Source organism: Talpa occidentalis, unplaced genomic scaffold, assembly GCF_014898055.3.
Source record: "Talpa occidentalis isolate TD23 unplaced genomic scaffold, MPIMG_talOcc4v2.1 talOcc4.8, whole genome shotgun sequence".
NCBI classification, from domain to species: Eukaryota; Metazoa; Chordata; class Mammalia; order Eulipotyphla; family Talpidae; genus Talpa; species Talpa occidentalis.
In genome coordinates this window covers 81,135,170-81,151,612 of record NW_023605194.1, presented here as the reverse complement: position 1 = coordinate 81,151,612, position 16,443 = coordinate 81,135,170, and the positions used below count along the sequence as shown (strand labels likewise).

At 45.1% G+C, this 16,443-nt stretch overlaps 1 long non-coding RNA gene across 1 annotated transcript; it reads right to left on the bottom strand.

Moving 5' to 3' along the window:
* Positions 1-698: 698 nt before the first annotated feature.
* Positions 699-14,575, bottom strand: LOC119234052 (uncharacterized). Its single transcript, XR_005122540.2, has 3 exons — positions 14,449-14,575; positions 1,803-1,947; positions 699-1,454 (listed from the first exon to the last, which is right to left on the bottom strand). It is a non-coding gene; the product is annotated as an uncharacterized LOC119234052 (long non-coding RNA).
* Positions 14,576-16,443: the final 1,868 nt, after the last annotated feature.

The following is a 16,443-nucleotide window of genomic DNA, read 5'->3' as shown; positions in this document are numbered from 1 at the left end:
GACTGGGCAAAAAAAGGAGGGCTTTAGGCCAGACAGGCCTAGGTGGGGGCCGTGGCTTTTCCCTCCAATTCCTGAGCCTCAGTTTCCTTACCTATATAAGGGAACATGTCCCCTCTATTTGAGAGGTCTGCACAGTGCATTCACCAGTTATGTTCCAAGGACCCAGTCCTTGGAATGTTCCAATCCTCCCTCTGCTAGAAGCGGGGGATTCCAAGAGCCGACAGCTCTTGAGCACCCTGGGGTGCAGCCAGGTACATATAGGCAACTTTAGCAGATGACCTAAGGACTGTGACTGGAGGTCGAGGTGCCACAGTCTTTCGTATAAGGGACACCTGATACACACCTTGCAGGGGGAGTAGGGGTGGTCAGGCAGGGCTCCCTAGAAAGGGGTTAATCTGAGGACTGGCCCTTGGGAAAGAATAAGGTGACTGGAGGGAGAGAATAAAGAGAGTGAGCTGGAGGCTGGAGGCGCAGGAAAGCAAGGGGCAGGTCACAAGAGTCTCATAAACAGCATCAGAGGCTTGGATTTATCCTGAGGGCGGTGGAAACCAATGAAAGGCTTTAGGGCCTTAAATAATGACGTGGCCCCGCAGGTCCGCCCTTACTACATGTTTGGTCTGTCTCTCCAGCGAGGCAGAGCTGGGAAGACATGAAGCCAACCCACCCACAGCAGCAGGAACATGCCCTTGCCCTGTGTTAGCAAACCAGACCACCAGTCCTGTGTCAGAAGGGACAGTCCACGGGAAGCGGGAATGAGAGAGGCCCTGCCATTTTCGGCGGTAGGTGACCAGCAATCAAGGCTGCGGATTTTACTGGCACATGTGACCAGAAAGGCAGGGCCATGACATGTGACGCTACCTTTATTACCAATTTCACGTTTCAGTTTCAGGTTTCAAGTTTTCTGGCTTAATTCCTGTGTTTAATTACTTTATAAACCATACTGACACTATCCTGGAATTCAAAAGCCCCTTAAGTGCCACACTTTATCTGGATGTCACTATAAAGAGTGGACAAAAGAACACTCAGAATTCCATGGAAGGTGGAAGATGACACCTTTTATCAGTTCAGTACTCTTTCTTCATTTTCTGCAATCACTACTAGTGTGTCTGTTTAGGAAAAAACACCTTTTATTAAATTCTGTTTTAAGAATGTTGCACAATTGGAAAAAAACATATCTAGATGGAACTCACTGTTTATATGCAATTTATATTATTTCATTTCCATTTTGGAATACAATGCTTTGTTGGCAGAAGAAAATGAGAACACTATGATTTGGTAATGACCCATAAATAAAACAATTTGTAGATGCTATTGCAACATTGACTGTGGTTTTTTATTAACATGGATTCTTTTCTCACTTATATGTCATAGTAACAGCTATCACATATTAAGCCTCATTTACCTGCACATCAGGTTCAACCTGAGCGCCATCAACTCCAGCATCAGGGTCTCCACTTGAAATAGAAAATATGTCACAGTATTGAAGTACATGAGCATTTTCATGCAAGTGGTGAAGGTACATGGGGCTTTTTCTCCTAGGGAGAGTATGTTGTATGAAGATCATAACAATTCTACAAGATTTCACTGTATCACACAACACTCTACAAATCCAAAATGACTCTGTTGATTTGAATTCCAAATACAGTAACACACATACACACACACACACACACACACACACACACACAGGCTGGTTATTAGAGCTTAGGTCGGATGCTCCAAGACAAAGCCAAACTCAGGCAGCACACAGCCAGCGTCAAGCAAGTATCAGACATGATTAAGAGAATGTTAAGTGACCTTACCTGGCCACATTCAGACCAGTCGGGCTCAGATTTTTTAATCAAACTGTAGTTCATCTCCATCCAACACCTGAAGGAGAGCCACCAAGGTTCTCTGATGTACCCTGAGGGATCCCCACCACATCGTCTTCCAGGCTTGAGCCGAATTCTGCAACAGAACAATGTCAAACTTACTGAGAGCCTTTTTTCAACTAGAAAAAAAAAATATCCTCCGCCATTAATCAAATAGGAAAGACATAAAGGAAGAAATGCTTGGTTAGCGTAAATGTTCTCCAAGTGCCCAAAAAACCAAATGTTTTCAGTGAGTGGCTAGATGAGAACAAATTATCATTTGCAAATGACTGAGACTTGATTTTGACTCAGTCAAATGCTTTGGGAGACTCTTAATTTGTTCAGGGCATGTCCTGTGATGAAGAAAAACGGGACCATGTTACAAAGAACACAGAATGAGGTAAACCATGAAAGCCTCTTACACACAGACATATGCGGAGATGGGACCACACGCACAGAAGGTGAGAGGACAGACTTTTCTTATCAACGAAATCATGTTATTTTAATTTTATAAACTGATACTTCTATTTGTGAATGACAATGTTTCTGTATTTCTCAAACACACCAGGGGACAAACACAGTGATTTCAACTGAATAAGAGGAACTGCTGCTGAGTCACTGTGACAGTTTTGTTTCTTTTCACATCTGTGCTTCATCTTTCTAAAAGATAAAGTGTAAGCGTAGAAAACCTGTGGTATAGAATATATTGGAAACCGACAAGACCGAGGCCTGGTAATTTTCAGTTGGAAAAGCCAGTATCTCCTTAGGTAAGAGCCTTCATTTTCCAAATCAAAGAAGAAACAGAGAATCTAAAGAGAACTTTTTCATATTAAATGAGATGGTTTCTACCCACTGCTCAGTACCTCTCTCTCCATCACCCTTATTAATGACTGAAAAATTACTGATTTTGCATGGAGGACACTGGCAGAGAACCCCTGAGCCAAGTGAATGAAGCTAAACATAAATGTAATGGGACAAACTGATAAACACAGAGGACAATGACTTGGGAAATTTTTGGCAAAAATGAGTAAATCTCAATCTCAGCATGGAAAGACATCAGTGTCACACACACTTCATTTGTAACTACACATTTAAATAGTGAGGCTTTGGCGGTCCGCCTCGCATCTCTCCTAATTTCTCCTTTTCAGAGTTTTCCAAGTTCCCTGGGCCATCCCCGCCGTCCTGCTGAAGGGGGCCTTCTGCATCCGCTGGCGGGAACTGAGGTCGCATCCCAGGAAACCTGAAGCTCCAGGCTCCCCTTCTCACCCTTAGCGCGCACCCGCCCCATCCCCGCGGGACTCGCAGGCAGCAGCGCCTCCCCTCAGCCAACATTCCAGCACAAGGAGATTAGTTTCAACAAGTGAAATCATTGATTCATGGTGAAAACTTTCACGCCATGTAGGAATTCTGGAATCAGAGAAGGGACCGAGCCCTGGGACACAAGGACAAACTATCCTGAAGAGCTGACTTGATTTTCACAAGAAGAAAAGGGAGGCCGGGAAAAGTGGTTGACACAACCGGGACAAGAGGCTAATGGGGCAGAAGACCCAGAAAGGTGGTCGCAGCGTTATGACTGGAGTCAGGAGGCAGCCCTGGCTGAAGAGGAAGGGGAAATACCATCATCACCAGGATACTGGCTCATTTTTTTTTTTTTTAGCTATGCAGCGTTTCTTTTAAATTACAAGCAATATGGAAATGAGTAAAATAAAATTTCCATGTTACAGACAAAACGCATAGAACATACTTGACCATGGGAGGAGGGGTGCAGAGGGGAGGGGGGCTGCTTGGAAATCTGTGGACAGGGGTTGGGATGAAGGAAAATAAGAGTCAGCATAAAAGCCCTATGGTTCACAATAATAAGCACTATGGCTTGAAAGCAAATTAACCATCCCAGTCCAACGAGAATTTTTCTAGAAGGGATTTATAAATTTAGCACATAGTGGAGGTCACACAGATTGTGCAGCTTTGGGAAATCACTGAGAAAGTGGGGTGGGCATTATAACTGGTGAAAATGGGCTAAAAAGCCATCATTAAAAAGAGTAGATGGAGGGGCCTTCCTGGTGGCACAAGGGTTGAAAAAGTCTCAGCACTTTCAAGCCAGTGCCAGCCACAGTGGGCTGAGTTCCATCCCCCTGCCCGGGAGCTGACCCACATGGTGCAGCAAAACTCTCCTTTCTCACCTACTGGCTCCCCTCACCATGTATTTCAGTATATCCACCTGTTCTGCTGCCCACTCTGTCTCTGGTGAATCCTCTCACCCCCCACATATCTGGCCTACACCCCAGTCCTTATATGCATAAATAAATAATGGGTCTTTAAAAAAAAGTAGGTGGAGCCTTAGTTCTTAATAGGATCACCATCAGGATTCCTTAATGTCTTCATTGCTAACCTGCATTGAAAATGGAAATCTATTTAGCATGAGGATGGATGGTACCTGGATATGAGTGTCAGGGCTAGGAAAGTTGTAGAACAGTAGTATCTGAAGAGGGCAGAAACAACACAACTTAAGGTAGGTCAGGAAAGCAACTGGAATCACCAAAACAAAAATTAAGCAAAGGCAGATGACCGAAACTCCCAGGCAACAGTGTTGACATGGGCTACTAGGCCATAACCCAGCCTCAGGAGAAAAACAAGACCCAGTTAGTTAGAACACAAAGCAAGAACCTATCAACAGAAGACCAGGGTCCACTAACCCTGCTCTTAAAGACATCGAGGTAGCCCAGCCCTTCCTTCCCCATCCTGCAGATACCTGCTGGGGTCGTGTAGAAAGCGCCATCTCCCTGGCTGACATGAATACTTGTTGCTAGCACAGCCCTGTGATCTGGCTTCTCATGATATAAAAAGTGGGCAGGGGATTAAGTAAGAGGGACTAGGCAGGTGAGGGGCAAGTATGGGTAAGGCTGGTGAGAACTGAGCCTCTTGTGAGGCGATTCCCTCCCCACTGCACTGTGTGAGGCTGTCAGGGCAGGTAATAGCTCAGAGAGAAGCTGCTGTGCTGTGCTCTTTCTCACCCTCAGAAGCCTCTGGGCAGCCCCTTGAAAATGGTCAACAATGCAGTTGCGCCCACAGGGGAAAGACTCATGGTCACCCTGATCACAAGAGAGCTTTTGTAAAGTAGAACTCTGACCTGAAAGGCAGGGACAGAAAATATTAAAGAAAGAAAAATGTTACTGAGAGAGAAGCTGAATGAAGGAGACGGAAATGTAAACGGTCAAGGAACCAGGACTTTCCTCAGTGAGAACCTGTTTGTGTCACGTACTGGCCAAGCGCAGGAGGATGAAGACTGGCTATCTGGGACATGGAAAGCAGACCTGAGAGAATTCAAAGCAAAGCCCCACAGGGATGACTTTCACTGGTTGCAGGGAAAGGGACGAGCCCCTCACCGCCCATGGGAGTCTCAAGTTCTCACAGGCCCCAGCCACAGAGGTGAAGGCAGAAGTCCTGGGATGTGCAGGGGCAGGTGCTGCTGAATCACCGGCTCCAAAGAAACCAGTGCTTGAGTCCGTGACCTAGTCTAGGGCCATCTCTCTGTTGCCTTGACCATCTGATGGAGGCTAAGAGTAAAAAATATAAAAGGAGGCCTCACAAGACTAGAAACAGGCTCACACAAGGCCAGAAACTGAAGGCAGGGGTAGAAATGACTAACAGAGTCGTTAAACAATGTATACAGAAAAGCAAAGTATCTAGAGATGCAGACTGATTTGTAGACCAGGAGGGATTTGAACGTTGAGGACCACTGTAAAAAATTCAGGTCCTTTCAGTTCAGCCTAGCCAAATCAAACAAATCCTTAGTTGCCAACTAATAGCAAGCTTCAGGCTCCTATAAATCCCAAAGCCATCCACTTAGTCAAACCAATTAGAGAAATTCTTAAAGCACCAACTGATAACAAGTGTAAATTTTGAAGCCCAGAATGGTGGAGGGATATGGAGATTGAGAATTACAGTATCTCTGGTCCTTTCAAATTCCACCTAGTTAACCAAATCAAGGTAGTTAACCAAGTTAACAAGTTAACAAATTAACCAAGTTAACAAATCCACAAAGAAATGAGCTCCTCTCAAAGACAAGACTGGATCAGTGCCATTTCTGCACTGGCAAGGGGCAGCAGCTCTCCTGCCTGCCTGGGACTGTGCAGGTGTTTGTCTTCACCAGCTTCTCCCTTTGCAAAGCAGCAGAACTGCAGGCAGCCTCCTCCCAAGACTGCCCGCCTGGGACTGTGCAGGCCTTTAACAAACCTGCTCCTTTCAGGGACAGCTTTTTCTGCCCGCTTGTGTCTGTGCAAGCAGCCTATCCTTTATTTCCCTTCCCTTCCATTTTTGCAATAAACCTGCCCTTTCAAATATAATAAATGCCCCTGCCTTGTGGGGAAACTCGCCGCATGCCACCGAAAGGAGAACACTGATGAACTTTTCTCAGAGGTAACCCAAGGATCCTACACTCCGAACTCAAAACCGCTACAAACTGACCTCACATCTAAATACATTTTAAATGTTATCACTCAATCTTCTAATGATATTTTCTTGGTAGGTATAAGAAGAAAGTTCCTCCATGAGCGAGGCTTAATGTCCCAGAGACAGATCCTTGATCTTGTGCAGTCATTCAGAGCAGTTAAGGTCTCACATAAAAGGGTTCCCCTGATGGCTCTGACCACAGTTATGCTTCATTCAGCTGAACCATAACTTCTACCTGTGTTAGGGGAGAGACCATGTTCCCACCCCCACTTAGTGAGGGGTGGAGCTGAGTGGCCAGGTGAAGCAATGTAACACCGAAGGAAGGTGGGCTCAAGAGAGACACATGGGAAAGGGGATGTCTTACCTCTTGGCTTTGGACTTGCACCAGTCACTTGGGTGACCTGGAGGAGAGAAGTGGCGGACAGGCATGAGGAGACATTTGAAAGTGGCATGTGGGTGAGGCACAGGTAAGGAGGTTGACGATGGCAGCCATTATCTTGATTTGCAGTTTGATTTTGCTCCTTTCATCCCAGACTTGCCTGGCCTCTTGCTCCCCACTTCCTGTGACTCCCCATCAATAGGTGACAAGCTTTTGAGACTCAGCAGCCCTGATTTGGATCAACCCTGTTTGGTTGGACATTTACCCATGAAGGGGTGTATAAACTGGGTTTTTTTATTGGGAAATTATGATATTTTCTCCTCTCTCGATGCACACTAATTCTATTGAAATGCTTTTGCACTACCAGTATGCTTTGTGCACACAGATGGCCAGACTCTTTTGGAGATTGCAAATTTGGAGACCCTAGGGTGCCCTGGGTCTGTCTGGACACATACTCTGTACTCAGCCTAGAAACCAAGTCTGCTTACCAAAACCATCAGACTATAGCATACACATGACAGTGTAGGGATTACTTCTTGAACAAATGAGGTTTATAAAAGAAAACCATGAACGTTAACTTCTGAAATAAAAATCTGCATTTTTTAAAAGCTCTCCTCTACAAATGTCAAGGTTCGCCATTATGGTGAGTTTTGAGGTATCAGCAGCCCCCAAACCTCCTAAGGTCAAAGTTAGCTAATTGTCTAAACTGGATGGTAAAAGGAACCAAGCCAGTTGAGACTTCAAAGCTATGCATGTCCTAACTTTGTCATTGGGGTCCGAGAGTCAGCTGCTCTTTCAAGATATGATAATGGAGACATGGAGAGATGAAAATAAAAGAGCCAGGGGTCAGAGCCAGCGGGGGTGGGGTTAGTGCTGGAGACATTCTTGAGGAAAACAAAACTGGGAGGTGTTGAGAGGAGCTGAGCAGGAGTGAAGTTGAGGCACTTGAAAGATGGAGGGGCCAAAAATGGATGAGTGTTCTGTGAAGTGCAGAGATGTGTGCCAAGTATACCACTCAAGTTTTGGTGATGATCTTTGGAAGGCTTCTTCTAAGACACTGCAAGGTATCACTGAGAATTCTTTGTAAGCCTCCAGGGCAGCTGACTACTTCTTGAGCACCTTTTCTTCAGAAGCTGTAAGATTAAAGGTGTGGCCACTGCCCTAAGGGGCCCCCAGTGTGTGTGGGAGATTATGGGAGATAAGGACTCTGCTGGCCAAACACACCAGACCAAAAAGGGACAAGGGGAAGCTCCCCAAAGCCACTAATAACCTGAACAGCATTTTGAGTAAGTCAAACAGAGAAGAGGCACCACCAGTGCATGATAGGTGCTTGTTTACTGTTTGATTATTAGTTTTAGTTTTGTGATTTGTGAAAATTACCTGGAAAATCATTCACATAATGGGAGCTAGTTCTTATTACCAATATTTTTATTATAGTGAACTAAAAGTATAATGCTATCCACCTTAGTGTCTAGGTATATAATCCAAAAATGTGGCGCATATATATAATACAAGGAAGGAAATTCTGATACATGCTACAACTTATAGGAAATTTAGAGTCGTTATGTAACAGGGTGGTCCCCAGAAAAGAGGGAGGTTCCATTTTCCCTGCCCCACCCAAGGGAGGGTGGAGCTGAGTGGGCAGAGAGAAAAAGCTGCAGAGGAGACTGAGGAAGGAAGGAAGCAGGATGGAGAGCCAGAAGGAGACCTGGAGGAGGCTCACGGAGCTGAGAGACACATGAAAAAACTACACTGGCCTTTTGGTCATGGACTGGGTGAAACAGATGTGAGAGACCCGTGGGGAGGTGACAGTGGCGGTTTTTGTCTTGATTTTGATTTTGCTCTTTTCCTTCCAGACTTGTCTGGTTGTTTCTGACCCTTTTCTGTGGGTCCCCACTGGAAGATGCTTTAGACTTGTGACAGGTTTTGGGGCCTCACTCTGGGCCAATCCTGTTTGGGTGGATTTTTACCCACAAGGAGACGGGTAACTTTGGGTGCTTGATTTAAAAACTATATTCTTTGCCTTTCCTGTGTTGTTTACTAATTGTATTAAAGTTTGTTTTCATTAATGTCTCATATGTTTTGTGTTGATGCGGCAGATGGCAGAACCTATTTAGAGCAGGCAGGTTTGCAGGGTCTGGGCTGCCCCTCTCCCTGCCCTGTAACAATTATGATAAGTGAAATAAACATACATAAAAGGACAAATGCAAAGAAATTCCACTTATCTGAGTATCCAGAGTTGTCAAATTCAGAAACAAAATGTAGAATGTGGTTACCAGGGGAGGAGGGTAGGGAGGGATGGAGAGTTAGTGTTAACACTATCCAGCCATATGGAAAGACAAAATATTACCATTTACAAGAAAAATGGAAGGAATTTGAGGGACTCATTTGTAGTAAAGCAAATCAGAATGACAAAGACTAATGATGGGATGTGTATATATCAGATCAGAAAAGAAAGCACAATACTTATAAAAACTATTGGTTGCTAAAAAATAAGTGAGGTTCCTGAGTTCAAGAAGGAAGGGAAGAGAAAAAGGATCAAAGGAAAACATGTCAAGTACTTATAGGTATTATGAAGAAAAGGTCTGGAAATTAGATTAAGGTTATAGAGGAGTGCTATTGTTAGGGGGAAAGGATGTCCTGAGCTAATTCTATACAGGCTTTGTGGACTCCACCCCCACTCCAGACCAAAGCCATCAAGACACTGGAAATGACAAATCCCATCATCACCAAAGGGAGGGTTGCTGGGACCTGAGGATGGGGTTAAGCTGCCAGATTTGGTATAAAACCAGACACATGGGCCTTGGGGCTCTCTCTTGGTCTCAGGGCTCTTGGCTCTTCACCAGCTCTCAGTGTGCCATTGGGATTCCAGGTCAGCGGAATGGGTAGGACGCATTCATGAGTTTATCTCCCTCTTCTTCTCCCTGAGTTATTCATTTCTTCATTTTTCCCCTTTTGTAAATAAACTTTTTATTAACCTTTTATGTGTGCCTGCAGTTGAGTATCAATAAATCCCTTTTAAGCGCATGGGTGAGGACCCAGTCAGGCAACCCGTTTTATATCGGGGTTGCCCTGTAACACTATTATAGATAGTGTGGCCTAGTGAGTCTCTCTGAGGAGGCAGTTAATTGACAATGACTGGAATGAAGTGCTCCAGTGGGTACTCCAAGCACAGAGAGCTGGCAGTGCAAAAGCCCTGACATTGAAAATGTGTCTTATTTTTTAGCAATATCAATATGGCAAGTGGAAAACAAAATGCAGACATTAAAGCTGAAATACTGTCCTGTTTTTGTCATGGATATATTATAATCCACCATAAAAATATTTTCTTTTTTCCCTTGGTTTAATAATGCCAAGAATCAGCTCTAAGAATGAAGAAACAAAATTTTAAGTATCCGTGCAGGCAAACAGTTTAAAAAAAATGCATGGACATGAAAAACCTAAGTGAAAGAGGGCAAACAGAAAGGAGCACCCACATTGCAGGCACGTGTGCACATTAAATCCATCAAGGTTGTGAAAATGAGGAACAGTCACAGAAAAGAAAGGTGGATCAGATGGAACAAGACATTTTCACACAAATGTGCCTGTGGATTGGATAATAACATGGAAACCATGATGAGTTATTTACTTAATCAGGGGCTATGTGGTGGATCGCTGGAATATTTTGATTAAATACACAATGGAATACTGTGATAAAAACACAATGAAATGTTTCAGATTAAATAAAATATGGCATAAAGCAATGTTGCTGGGAATCTCTGTATCGAAATAAAGAGCATGTGTACCGCTATTTAAGTTTTCTGTGAATGTGAAGTAACTGGAAACTAAATTACTTTTCAAATGCCTCTCCAGAAAAACAGATGACAATGAAATTCCTTATGGCGGACCGGCCCTGACCAGATCCAATCCATTCAATGTTGTGCAGCTTAGCGCCTTTTAGGAGTCATGTGTTATTAAGAGGCCCTGTGGGAAGATTCTATTAACAGACACTATGTCTTGGGTGTTGCCAATGACCCAGGATGTATTAGAATCATTAGGATTTTTAAATTCCAATACTCTATCTCACTCCACCAAAAATGTTAGAAAAGATGAATTCATTAAAGTTACAGAACACAAAAATACACAAAACTCAGAAAACACAAATACATGGAAAGATATTCTGTGTTCATGAATGAAATAATTAGTATTGTAACAGGGGGGTCCCCAGGAAAGGGGGAGGTTCCAGGTTTCCTGCTCCACCCAAAAGAAGGGTGGAGCTGAGAGAGAGAAGAAGCTGCAGAGGAGACTGAGGAAGGAAGGAAGCAGGATGGAGAGCCAGAAGGAGACCTGGAGGAGGCACATGGAGCCGAGAGACACATGAAGAAACTACACTTGTCTTTTGGTCGTGGACTGGGTGACACAGATGTGGATGAGAGACCCGTGGGGAGGTGACAATGGCGGTTTTTGTCTTGATTGTGATTTTGCTCTTTTTCTTCCAGACTTGTCTGGTTGTTTCTGATTGTTTTCTGTGGGTCTCCACTGGAAGATGCTTTAGACTTGTGGCAGGCTTTGGGGCCTTGCTCTGGGCCAATCCCATTTGGATGGACTTTTACCCATGAGGCTACGGGTAACTTTGGGTACTTGATTTAGAAACTATCATCTTTGTCTTTCCTGTATTGTTTCCTAATTGTATTAAAGTTCCTTCCCATTAAAGTCTCATATGTTTTGTTGATGCGGTGGATGGCAGAACCTATTTAGAGCAGGCAGGTTTTGGGGGTCTGGGGTGCCCCTCTTCCTGTTCTGTAACAGTATCATTGAAATGTGTTAAAAAGTGAATCCTAGGGCAAGTTAGGGAGAATTAGACAGCCTCAAGGACAGTGCAGGGACTTCAGGAGAGTTAAGGAAGGCTCAAGAGATAAGGACATCAAGAGGAATGTAACTAATTCCAGTGGGAATAACAAACATCCCAGGACTAAGGTCAACAAGACATTCAGTAAGGAGTACAATGAAAGACAAGGAATGTGAAGATCCCTGCTCAGTAGCAGATTATGTGAGACCACCTGAAAACAAACCAATCAGGGAGAGACCACTGGAATTTTAAGATAATTAGGGAAAGAAAGTATATATTCCTGAAGCAAGACCCCATACTGGTTCATCTTGGCCCCTTCCAGGTACCTTATACCTGGGAGTCTTTGTTCTTTGTCCTTTCTCTTAAAACTCTTCTTTGTAAGACAAGATTTGTGTTTCTCTGCTTATTTATCTGAACAGTCTGAATTACTTTTTGAGGCTTCAAGAGACAAGAACTCATGGCAAAGTGGCAGCAGCAGCTGTACAGTAACTATAGACACCAGCATCAAAAGGAAAGGAAGAGAAAAAGGGTCATAGGAAAAAAATGTCAAGTACTAATAGTATTATGAAATACACTTGGTGGTGTATTTCAGTACAGATCTGCTTGTTCTGATCACCACTGTTTCAGATGAATCCTCTCACCTCCCTACACCTCTGGCCTACATCCCAGGTTCTTGCATGCATAAATAACTATTTTTAAAAAGTCATTTGGAAAAGAGTACCATACACAATTGCATCATAAAGAATAAAATATTGGGAATACATTTAACCAAGAAGAAAATCCACTGAAAAACTATAAAATAATGGGCTTCCCTGGTGGCACAAGGGGTTAAGACCTAACTTATGAAGCAATCCACAGCCACTGAAGCACGAGTTCAATCCCTGGCCAGGGAGATACCCACATGGTGCAGCAGATCTCTCCTGACTCGCCCACTGCTCCCCTCAGCAGTGTATTTCAGTAGATCTGCCTGTTCTGTTCCCCGCTCTGTCTCTGGTGAATCCTCTCACCTCCCCATACTTCTGGCCTGTGCCCCGGTTCTCATACACATAAATAAATAAATCTTAAAAAAAAAAGTTAAGCAGTAATAAAACCTTAAAAAAAACTATAAAATACTGTTGAAAGAAATTGAAAACACAAATAAGTGGAGATTCTGTGCTCATGACTGAAATAATTAGTATCATTGAAATGTGCATGTTTCCCAAAACAAACTACAGATTCGGTGCAATCCCAATCAAAGTTCCAATGGCATATTTCACAGAAACAGAACTAACCACCCTGAAATGCGTAAGGGAGCACAAAGGACCAAGAGGAGTCAAAACACTTGAGAGTGAAGCTGGAGGAATCTCCGTCCAAATTCAAACTGTTGAAACAGGGCCTCCCCGGTGGCGCAGCGGTTGAGCGCTGGGTTGCGAAGCTGCCCGCGGCCTCTGCGGCGCCAGTTCGATCCCTGGCTGCTCCCCGGCCACCGGAGGAGGGTCCCACATGGCGCGCAGACCTCTCCTGCCGCCCGCTGCTCCCCTCAGCAGTGTACTTCGGTCCTTCTGCCTGCTCTGCTCCCTGCTCTGGCTCTGGTGAATTCTCTCACCCTCCCGTGCTTCTGACTCTACCCAGTGCATGTATAAACAAAACAAACAAACAAATAAAATAAATAAATAAATAAAACATGCCTCTATTAAAAAAAAAAAAAAACTGTTGAAACAAACTCTCAACTAACGTTAGACATTTTATTAGATAATTCAAGTGAGGATCTGAACCCAGGACAAGAGTTGGCATTTATAGGTGAGTCACTGACATTAACAGTGTAATTGTTCTGGAAGGGAGGGTCTTCTGCTCCACCTGGTCTCAACCTAAACTTATGCTGATGCTGGGGGAAGGCAAAGCCTGATTAATCTCTGCCTTTGTGAAGAATGTCCTGGGGAGACGCAGGCTGACAGCCCATTGTTAATTCTTCTTTCTCTGCCTCCAGGGCCAACAGTGGGGTGAAGAGAATGGCCTCACCTTCGGGGGCAGTTTCCCAGAAGGTGCAGGGTGGGGCTGCTCAGAGGGGTCTGGGAGGTGGCTTTGCTCTCCTGCCTGCTAGACTCCGGAGGGAGGCAGGGGCGTGGTCCCCAGAAAATCATACAGCATGTTCCCAGAACCGTATTATAAATGCACAGCAATAAAGAGGTCCAGACCAATATTGGGGCCAGAACAGGGAGCCCAGAAAACCCTCCCCAGGAGCGCCATTGTTAGGGGGAAAGGATGTCCTGAGCAAACTCCATGCAGGCTTTGTGGACTCCAGCCCCACTCCAGACCAAAGCCATCTGGACACTGGGAAAGACAAATCCCGTCACCACCAGAGGGAGGGTGGCTGGGACCTGAGGGTGGAGTTAAGCAGCCAGGTTGGGTATAAAAACCAAACACGTGGGCCTTGTGGGGCTCGCTCTCTGGCTCGCCTCCTGGCTTCAGGGCTCCTGGCTCGCGGCCAGCTCTCAGAGCGCCATTTGGGATTCCAGATCCGCAGATCGGGTAGGACGCATTTAAAACTTTGTCTCCCACTTTCCTCCCTGAGTTGTACATTTCCTCATTTCCCCTTCCCTTGTAAATAAACCTTTCATTAACCTTTCGTGTGTGCCTGCAGTAGAGTATTGATAAGTCCTTTTAAGCCCGGGTGAGGACCCACAGTCAGGCACCCCGTTTTGTATCGGGGCTGCCCTGTAACACCATCAATGCAGCGCCAAGGGGCAAACGGCACCCCGCGCGCTCTTCAGTCAGCGGCCGGATGCATCGGGGTGCCTCTCAGGGGTGAACACGGACCCCTTCAAGCCCAATAATTACTCCCTCCCCCCCCTCCCCAAAGCCCCCGTTTTCCACATCCAGCCCTTCCCGCAGTGGGTCCTCCGACTGGACACCCTCAGCCGCCACCGGAGATGTTCCTCACCTTCCCCGCACTTGGGGCTCACCTTGTCCTCTCCAGGCCAATAGGGTCCCCACGTCAAAGTGCTGATGGCGCCCCACATTGCTGCTACCGGAAGAGACCCGGTCTGCGTGCACTGACCTCACCCCAGGTCCCAGAAAACGCTCCAGGAGGAGGCCGGGCAGAGTGCGCATGCGCGGCCAGAGGGCCCGCGACACAGGCGCTGCTCCAGGCGCGGGTGGGCGGGGCCGGGCAAGCAGGAACCGCCTCCTGGCGGCCCCGCCCATCTGGCCCTCCTGCTACTAGACATTGTGGAAAGTCACACTGAAATGGAGGCAAATATCCCATGTCTTCTCCAAAATGGTGTTAAGGCAAATTTCAAGAAGCCATTAAAATGGCAAAATGCAGGCCTCCCTGGTGGCGGAAGGTGTTAAGATGCAACCTATGAAGCTATCCGCAGCTTCTGCAGCACTAGTTCCATCCCTTGCCAGGGAGCTACCCACATGACGCAGTGGACCTCTCCTGACTGGCCCGCTGCTCCCCTAAGCAGTGTATTTCAGTAGATCCGCCTGTTCTGCTCCCCACTCTGTCTCAGGTGAATCCTCTCACCCACCCCCCCAACCTCTGACCTGTACCCCAGCTCTTGTATGCATAAATAAATAAATCTTTTTTTAAAATGGCAAAATGTGTCTATCTGGATTTAAAACCTTGCTCTGCGCCATTTAGCAGTGACCACAGATGATGCAACAAGCAAATCCTTTTCCCCATAATGATAGAATGGCTTTTGGGATTTGCTCCTTCTTCTTTGTCCTACCCCCCCTTCCCAGCCCCACCACACCACCCTCTCATCTCCCCTTCTCTCAGGACCACATTACCTGTCCTCCCACCTAGGTGCACACTGCCATTTTTTCTGCACTTGGTCCCTCAGGGCCCCTTCTGCCCCCCCAGATCCCTTATCATTCCTCTGCCCTTTCATGCATTATCCACCCTCTACTTGCTGCATTTCATTTATATATATATATATATATATATAGTAATTTATTTTACCATTCCATGGGGTTTACATTTAGATTGGTTCCAATTATATAACTATAAAGTGCTGGTGAATATTTTTACACAGAGAAAGTTTTATATGTATTTCAAAGCATTTCCTTTGGTCATTTCCCAAAAATTACTATACCAAACAGCACAAATGTCTTAAATTCACAATTCTCTGCAGAACAGATATCAATTTATTATTTTCTCAGAAAAGAATGAAAGTATATAGTTCACCTTTGCCAACATTTCATTCTTTCTATTTATCTTCTTCAAGAGTTTTGATGCAAATTTTGCATCAGAACCAAATGCATAAGAAAGTTCCAAAGGTCACCAGTGATAAACTTTTCATCTATCTCCCACCTAAGTTCTCCAGCTTGAAACAAAACTTGTAAAAATTTCAAGCTCAAAACTGTTCTTTCATCTAATTTCCTGTTTCTTTTTTTTAACGATTTTATTTATTTTAAACAAGAACCGGAGTACAGGCCAGAGGTGCAGGGGGTGAGAGGATTCACCAGAGACAGAGCGGGGAACAGAATAGGCAGACTGACCGAAATACACTGCTGAGGGAAACAGTGGGTGAGACAGGAGAGGTCTGCTGCGCCATGTAGGTATCTCCCTGGCTGGCTGGGAATCAAATTGGCGCTGCCAAAGCTGCAGACAGCTTCATAGCGCCACGCTCAACCAGCTGTGCCACCAGGGAGGTCCTCATTTCCTGTTTCTTAAAAACACTTGTGTTTTACTCTTTGAATATTAATTCACCTAGTTCATCATCTTACACTTTTCATTTCTAATGTTTCCTACCCTGCAATTAGGCTAATTAATTTAGAGCTACTTTAAAGCTTGCCCTTAAACTGTGCAACACAAGATAATAGGTTAAAGCAAGAAAGGATAGCAATGGTACAATGGTCCCAAATGTGGACTGTAACTCCTGGCCTTTCGGGAGCAGAGGTATAATGGGATGGTGGCAGAAAATACTGGCTACCTCAGTGCTGATGTATGCATT